Genomic DNA, 8,245 nt, shown 5'->3' with positions numbered 1-8,245 from the left:
AAGACAGTCATTTAGTGAGGGACTTCCATCTTCGTGAGACGAAGCATCAAAGACAACCCGCAATTTTGTGGTCACCTTATCCTCTCTCAGTACAGCATGATGTGGCAAGTAGTAAATCTGACTGCTTGGCGAAGGAGTATACTCCTTAGGAACATCCTCTGCCATTCCTTGCTTTAAGTAGTCCTCCACCACATCATTGTATCTGCTGTAGAGCGTAACATCCCTTTGTAGTTTCCTTTTCAAACTCTCAAGTCTCCTTTTAGCAATGCGGTAATTGTCTTGCAGTGGAGGATGAGTTTGTCGCCATGGCAACTGCACTTGATAACGCCCATCCTTGAAGATGGAGGTTTCTTCAAACCGCTGCAACGCTTCCACATCATCTGGGTTCTCCGACTTCTCGCTTGTGATGCCCAAGGACTCAAGCTCCCAAAAGGCATGCAGCTGTTTGTCCATCTGTGCATCCATGCTGAGCTGAATGTGCATGCATGTCGTCTCTGTTATGCTGGACATGGCTACTGGGCCCTGTACTGCCCATCCAAAGGTGCTCTCCAGTGCCACCAGGCTCTCTGTCAGTCTTTCTACTCGGCCTGATACAATCTGCCAGTAGTAATCTGAGCCAATTAGCACAGAAAGTTCAGTTTCATCATTTCCAGCGAAGTCTGCGAGTTGGAGACCTCTCTCTTTCATCTCCTTCTGAATAGGTTCACCAGGAACTTTCATCAATGCTGTACAGACATTGGGGGTCACAACTGCCTCTATTTCAGTTCTCTGTGTTTTGTCCCAAACATTTTCCAAGCTGAGCTTGACTATGTTGCGCTTCACCGTTGTGGGAGCAGAGGAGCCAAATGTGTGAAGGGTAAGTGTCCCTTGTCTGGTAACAGGTAGCTGCAGAGCCTTCACCACATTCTCATGCACAAAACTCCCCTGGCTGCCTCCATCTAGCAAGCAGCGGACCATCTTCCTGCTTGTGGGCCCTACCACCCATACCTTGGCTGTTTGTAGCAGCACAGTGTTCTCCATTTCAGGTTTGCCTTTTTCAGCTTGGGGAATTACAGATGAAATGACAGTGTCCATGTTGGCAGAATCAGCAGTTGGGGATGCATCATTTTTCTCACAAATGGCCACATGATGTCTGCCTCCACATGTGGCACATGAGATGCCCTTTGACCTGCAGAACCTCGCAATGTGTTTGGGTCCCAAACAAATGAAACACCTGCCAAGCTTCTTCAGTTTCTCCTTACGTGCTGCCACCTGGTGGTCTGGGCAGCTTTCAGATTTGTGCTCAGCACGCTCACAGAACAGGCAGTTTTGTGTCTTCTGGTTGGCAGTGTGTAATGTAGCTGCAGATGTCATGCTTGGTTTTGTTAGGATATCAACAAGGTCAAGTGGAACGAGCTGTTTATCCCGGCACATATCTATCAGATACCACCCCGGAGGTGACACAGCCTCCCTGCTGATGTCACAGTTTGGATGTGTACCGCCCTTGTATGGGTGTGTCCCGAGATCCCTTTATAATGTTTGTGTGATGAGCACTCGGGGCCTCCTGCCGATCAGGGGCCCATCAGCGCTGGTGTGACTGTAACTATTTCTCTGTCTTTACCTAGATAAAATATAACTAAAAGCATACTTGTCTGTTTTATGCGTCCTACATTCAAGGTAATAAGTAAGTGGGGGTCGCCTGACTGGGTAAAACGAACTGGGTCCACCGAGGGTGCTTCACCGTAGACGGGACACGGTGAAACAGTAACAAATTGGTGTTTCCTGCCCGGACCCAAAAGGCGGCGTACCCAGCGCCATAGAGATTGAAAAGAGTTGCGACACTCTTTGATGTCACCGCCAGGGCAGTCACGTGGTTCATGTAGACCGCTATAGTTCCAAAACATACGCTGGCTGTCATGTTCTTCTATGGGACAGACAGCAGCGATTGCGTTATTTAACGGTTAATACATATATAAACATACACCCTACTACTTTTTCAGCTGTTATTGCATGATTACATATTTGTTAATGTCATTTTTCCATTTTGAGAGGCAGGGTGACAACAAAAAGCTGTATATTACTTAGATACGTTTTACATTTTTGGAGGGAAAAGCTTATGTTCATGTTCGTATGGACAGAAGTACAGGCTAGAACGGCTCTAACTTAACTTTTCTTTTTTATATCATTCATGTGATGACAGATGTCTCATGATTTTCATTTTATGGCGACTGGGCTGTATTATTGATTACCGTGATTTTGCTTATAAATTCCCATTCAGCCATTAGCTTACCTTGGTGGTAGCGTTGGGTCTGCCGTGGTCCATTCAGCATTCGCCTAGAAGCTAGCTCACTTCTGATAAGTGGTCACCCCCAGACCACAACGTGAAACATGATCATGTTAAGACTAAGAATATAATTTTAATATTAAGCCATTCACATATTATCAAAAGCATTATGCTTATCTGTTTGGGTCTATAGGTAAGTGCAGAGCTATTAAGATTTTGCACTACGTCTTTGGGTTAACACACAGAGTAAGGTTAGCTGCAGAGAGAGTGATAGAGAACAGTGACAGGCAACACTCCCATTGGACTCTGCTGTTGCTTTTTGCTTTTTTGAGGAAGAACAGTCCATTCAGCATTTACACCCACTTTTTCTCATGAGGCACAAGTTGGCCACACAACAATGATAATTTTAATACTAAGCCATGCACAAAGAATCAAATATATTAAAGAATAACAACTCATTAAGCTTGGATGAATGATTCAAATATTGTTTAATAAAAAATACTGAGTGAGACAACAAGATGTGTGTGTGTGTATCAAACTGGAAAAACAAGAACAAAGTGAAGGAACAGGGAGGAATATTATAAATACATTTAAAAAAAATCCTCCACATACATCAGGCTTCAGAGTGCATCAGGGCTGAAGGGAAGGACAACATTAATAATAAAGGTATAAGCTGGCATAAGATAAAAATTAACAATGTGGAACAAAAAAATGCGAACAAGCATAAATAATATCAACAAACATACGTACAGTATGTGTGAACAAGAACAACAAATGTGTAAACAGGCGTTAAGAACAGGTATCGTAACCATTTTTTTTTGGGGGGGGGGTGGGGCGCTCCACTGAAACCTGTGATGGCCACAACAACGATACTGCTGGTCCAGCAAGATCTGTTGAGACAAGGGCACAAATATGTTCATTAAAGCCAGTTCATTCAGGACTGCCTAGAAAAATACTTTCTCTTGCATACATCAGACTCACACCTGTGGAGTTCCAGTAAGCACTATGGCTAACTTACTTAATAAAAGATGTCAGAGATTCACTAATGAACTGTGTAATTTCTGGTGTAGCGATACCTTCTTCACAGCTGGCAAAATCGAGATAAAAGTAGCAGGCAATTACTGAAAATCGGTTGTCTACCAAGTTAAGAATATATTTATAAATTGCACTGTGCACGTACTAATAAATATAAGCATATGCACCATAAAGGGCCTATTAATATAATTTACAGAGTTGACAATTCAAAAGAGGTAGCTATTTAATCAACTTAGGCCTGGATATAACGTCAAGCTAACAAACTAGCAGGCAATCGGTCGTCTACCAAGATAAAAAAAAAAATAAAATAATAATAATATATATATATATATATATATATATATATATATATATATATATATATATATATATATATATATATAATTACGCTGTGTACATACAACAAAAGATCAGTATATGCACCATAAAGGGCCTATTTATATAATATACAGAGTTGATAATTCAAAAGAGGTAGCTATTTAATCAACTTACGCCTGGATATAACGTTAGTGCTAACAAAACTAGCAGACAATCGGTGGTCAACCAAGATAAAATATATATATAATTACGCTGTGTACATACAAATAAAGATCAGTATATGCATCATAAAGGACCTCTGATAAAATATAGACAGTTGACAATTCAAAATAGGTAGCTATTTACCCCTGGATATAACGTTACCTTCACAGAAGGCAAGTCAAGCTAACAAACTAGCAGGCAATCGGTCGTCTACCAAGATAAAAAATATATATATAATTACGCTGTGTACATACAACAAAAGATCAGTATAAGCATCATAAATGGCCTATGATACAATATAGACAGTTGACAATTCAAAACAGGTAGCTATTTAATCAACTTACCTCAGAAGTTACTCGAGAGTCAGCAATGGAAGTGAATGATGTCCGACGCCATAGAATGGCTTTTTGGAACTATGCGAGGCTGCATACCCCGGAAGTGGGCGGCAAACAGCGTACAACGGAGTCCAATGGGAGTGTCGCGACTCTTTTTAGCTCTATGGCTCTGGGCGTACCACCTTCCGTTTTCCGGCCAGGACGTCATTCCGGAAGAAAAACACACAGCCCGCGGCCGCACAAAAGGTAAGGAGATTTCATTCATCTCCTAGTGTCTTTTTCTTCCTGGAGGGCCGACTTTTTGTATTCCTAAAGGCAGAGAAAGGGTTGAGGATAATTGTTTGCAAACGTGTCGATAAGAACTTGGGATTTGCGTGCGGTCACAGAGGTGAAAGTCCGGGAAGTCTTGGCCAGGGTTCCGAAAATACTGTGCACCTTGAGAATTTAGGGTTTAAAAGGTCCCCTTGTTAGGCACAGAGGAAAATACGTGTTCCTCTGTGTGTAACATAAAAGCGGCCATTCTGACAGACACGCCGGTACGCGTGGCTTCTAAAACATCGTGTAGCCTAGAAAATGTGGGTTTAGAGCCCCCTTATTTTCCGCGAGGACGAACATAAAAGTCGTTTTTGCGGTAATATAAAAGCAGCCTTTTTCGAAAAACGAGCGCGTACGACCTGGCAAATACACAATAGTATGAATGCGGTGGTTTGACGTTTTGTTAAAACCCCGATTACAGACGAATATAGAAAGAGAAAAAAGCCAGTGGACGCACACACAACCAGCAGGACCGGAGGTACGTACTAAGTTAACTAAAGATTGGCCAGAGAGAGTGTGAGTGTGTATGTGTGTGTGTGTGTGTGTGAGACACGTTACTACATTGAGCCGTGGAAGTGAAGAGTGAAGGGTGCACCTGTTCAGGTGACATATAACCTGCTCATCCTGAGTACACTGGCTCATTGAAATTGCCGTGTAAAAACACTATAATAAGGCACATAGGAACATAATAAGTTTTGGTGTCTGAGGGATAAAAAATAAGCTCTCATTGGACCGGGGACAGGACGCTGTCCCAGCAGGTTGGCCAAAACGTGTGAGTGCTGGAATGGCTGAGAATCAGGCAGAAAATGAGCTCCAGGGGGGTTCTTTAGGAACACTGCTGGAGACAGGAAAAAGGAGCATAATGGCAAGCTTTCCACACAGAGATGCTGAAAACCATTTAAAACAATTTGAGGAGTGGTGTGAAAAAATGAGGAGAGACGGGGTTTTTGGGGATACAGAAGGACCTCCACCCGATGCCCAAATGTGCACTTACTATTTGCAAATGTTAAAAAATAGACTAGCCCAAGCACAAGTAGAAACGGCTAATGCAGGTGAGTTTGCTAGAGAAAAATGCCAAAAAGAGGAAATCAAAATAGCAGGCTTGATAAAACTAACTGAACATTATTTCAGCATTTGCTTCTCAGGCCTCGACAAACAACAAGAGAGTGAAAATCTGCAGGGGGTAAGGGAATCATCTTCTTTCGAAACAAGAAGATAAGTACACAGCCCCTGTTATTCCAGAGATGTCTGCTTCTGGTGCAGCCGCTGTTATGCAAAACAATCTGTGTGGTGATAGTGCAGAACTGTTATCCAAGGCCAGGAGTGTGGTGACTTCATCAGACCCTTCGGTGCATGTGCCTGGTATAGAATTATGTGGGGGACAGGTAAGCTGTGACGTAAGACCCAGATGTAGCCGGCATTCTAGCGAAACTGATCTTTCTTTACCTGCAACAAAACAAAGTGTGCAACTGCCATTGTTTCAGACTCACAGTGCTACAGGACAGGAGAATGCAGCTGGTTACAGGCCTCTTTCATGTGCTGACAACGTTTATCTGAGGCACATGTTCCCTGATCCCAGAAAAGGGGCGCACCTTTGGATCAAAGCATTCGTGAAGACTTTAAGCGGGTATGTATTGGCTATTGGTGATGTGAGGACTGGCTTATCAGCATACCTGGAACCACAAGAGGTACATGCGGTTGAAGTTTCTGCTGGAACTGACGTACTAGGAGCAGCTGCCCCTCTGGCCCCGGTGGCACGGCAACTTTGGAGCACACTGAGGGCGTTTTATCCGGTAAGTACGGATTCTGGCCTTTTAAATGACACTACACGTTGTGCTGGGGAGTCGGCTTTAGCATATGTGAACAGGATGTTGAAAGTATGGGAAGACCAGACCGGCTCTTGCCCGTTATCAGTCACGCTGCAGCAACTCTTTAAACAAGCAATGTTAAAGGGCCAGGCACAGGATGTTAAGCAGAACATGTATAGAATGGTTGCGAGTTATGATATGCCTTTAGATCAATGGATGGCAGCTTTGGTTCATCAGCTGGATATAGATGAAAAAAACATGAAGCAACTTAGCAGTGATATACAGAACTTAAAACAACAACTCGTAGCTGAACAGCTACAACAGCTGAGAGACAATCAAAGTAAAAGGAGGAGGAGGAAGAAGAATGTTGCAAAAGCTCAGATGGTTATGGCCCCGACACCTGTGTTTGGTTCAGACCAGTTTGTGGAATCCCTCCCTCCAGATGTCCCATTTCAGAAGTATCAGAGTCCTCCATGGGGACAAATTCCCAGCAGAGATACACAGCAGTACAGAAATCATAGAAAGGGACCAACCAAAGGTTATGATGTGCCCTTGTGCTGGACGTGTGGTTACCCGGGGCATTTTGGAAGAAGCTGCCCTAACCGTCGTTAAGATCTGACCAGCCCTTCCTCCCTGTCAGAAGTAAAGGCCTGCGTGTGTTTGTTTGTCTGAATGTCGTCAGTTTCTATGTATCTGTATGTATGTAACTGTATGTAACTGTACGTATGTATGTGTCGTTTGTAACTAAACGTTCTTCTGTGTGAATTAATTAATTCGGTTAAAAATTATTGTTCATGGTTTCAAGATGATCATTTGTTTTGGGAGAACTGCAGCTCCGTAATTCAAATGACATTTTAAGCATGGACTAGGTTAACAAAAAGAGAAATTTAAATAACAAAGTTTGTTTTTTTTAACATTAAATATCTGGCCAAATTAAATTGTTACACTGAGATATGCTAACGTGTCTTAAACAGAAAATATCCCAGGGCTGTGGGAAATACTTGGGACTGGGGATAAAGTTTTTTAGTTTGGAGCTTAATTATGCATTACAGCAACAGAGGCGTTGGGGTGTATTCAGTTATGCTATTAGATTGCGTTTGGCTTGTGTTTGTCAATGAATTCATGACAGCTGAAATAATAACAGAGTAAAAGCTTTTATATTGTAATTTTGGAACATTAATAAAATGGCAAACAGCATATGGGGAGCATATGGGAGAATGTTTGGGAGAAATGGAACCGGATGGGATATGTTTAAAGGGGAGATTTTTAACTAAGGATTTTACAGCTGCCTAAAAAGAAGAATTTAAGAGCATTAAGATATACATGATTTTTGATTTAAATAGATGGGACAAACTGTGCTTTAAACAAACTGTATGGGACTAAATATGGTTGCTTTTCTAAGGGTTCTGTATTAATTTATTTTATTTCTTTTTACTGGGGATTTGAATGCAGCTAATGAGAAATTTTGAGAAGTGTCAAGATATCACAAGGCCACATTAAGCATGTCATCGGTTACAAAAGCATCTGATGTTATTAGTTATGCTGAGCTGAGGCAAGCCTCAGAGAGTCAGTTTAACCTGAAGCAGGACAATAGATATGATAAACAAATCTGACCATGATGTAAACATCTGAATGTTATGGCAAGGCTGGGTCTGTGTGTTCTGGCCTAGGGGCACGAAAACTATGTCAGAGGGAAAAATAAAATAAAGCCAGCTTGTGAAGGGATTCTACTTCTAATCTCTTTGTTTTTGGGTAGCCTTCTCAATGTGCTGAATTACGGGGAAAACTCTTATCATGTATAGAAAAACACTAGAAGCTCAAAAGCCTGAAAGAGAAAATGGTTGCTTTAAAGTTTCACCCTTGACCATTTAAGATTGAAAAGCATTAATAACTAAGTTTGCATGATCGAAAGAGCTAGAAAGAAATCAAAAGAATGCTATAAGATATTGGAACACACATAATGCACTCTT

The 8,245-nt window shown here is 41.9% G+C and overlaps 1 long non-coding RNA gene across 1 annotated transcript; it reads right to left on the bottom strand.

Moving 5' to 3' along the window:
* Positions 1–3,084: 3,084 nt before the first annotated feature.
* Positions 3,085–4,361, bottom strand: LOC118565640. Its single transcript, XR_004932487.1, has 2 exons — positions 4,162–4,361; positions 3,085–3,153 (listed from the first exon to the last, which is right to left on the bottom strand). It is a non-coding gene; the product is annotated as an uncharacterized LOC118565640 (long non-coding RNA).
* Between the last annotated feature and the right edge of the window lie 3,884 nt (positions 4,362–8,245).

The sequence above is a fragment of the Fundulus heteroclitus genome, chromosome 14 (assembly GCF_011125445.2).
Source record: "Fundulus heteroclitus isolate FHET01 chromosome 14, MU-UCD_Fhet_4.1, whole genome shotgun sequence".
NCBI classification, from domain to species: domain Eukaryota; kingdom Metazoa; phylum Chordata; class Actinopteri; order Cyprinodontiformes; family Fundulidae; genus Fundulus; species Fundulus heteroclitus.
The sequence above is the reverse complement of the archived record's forward strand: the minus strand, read 5'-3'. Positions and strand labels throughout refer to the sequence as shown.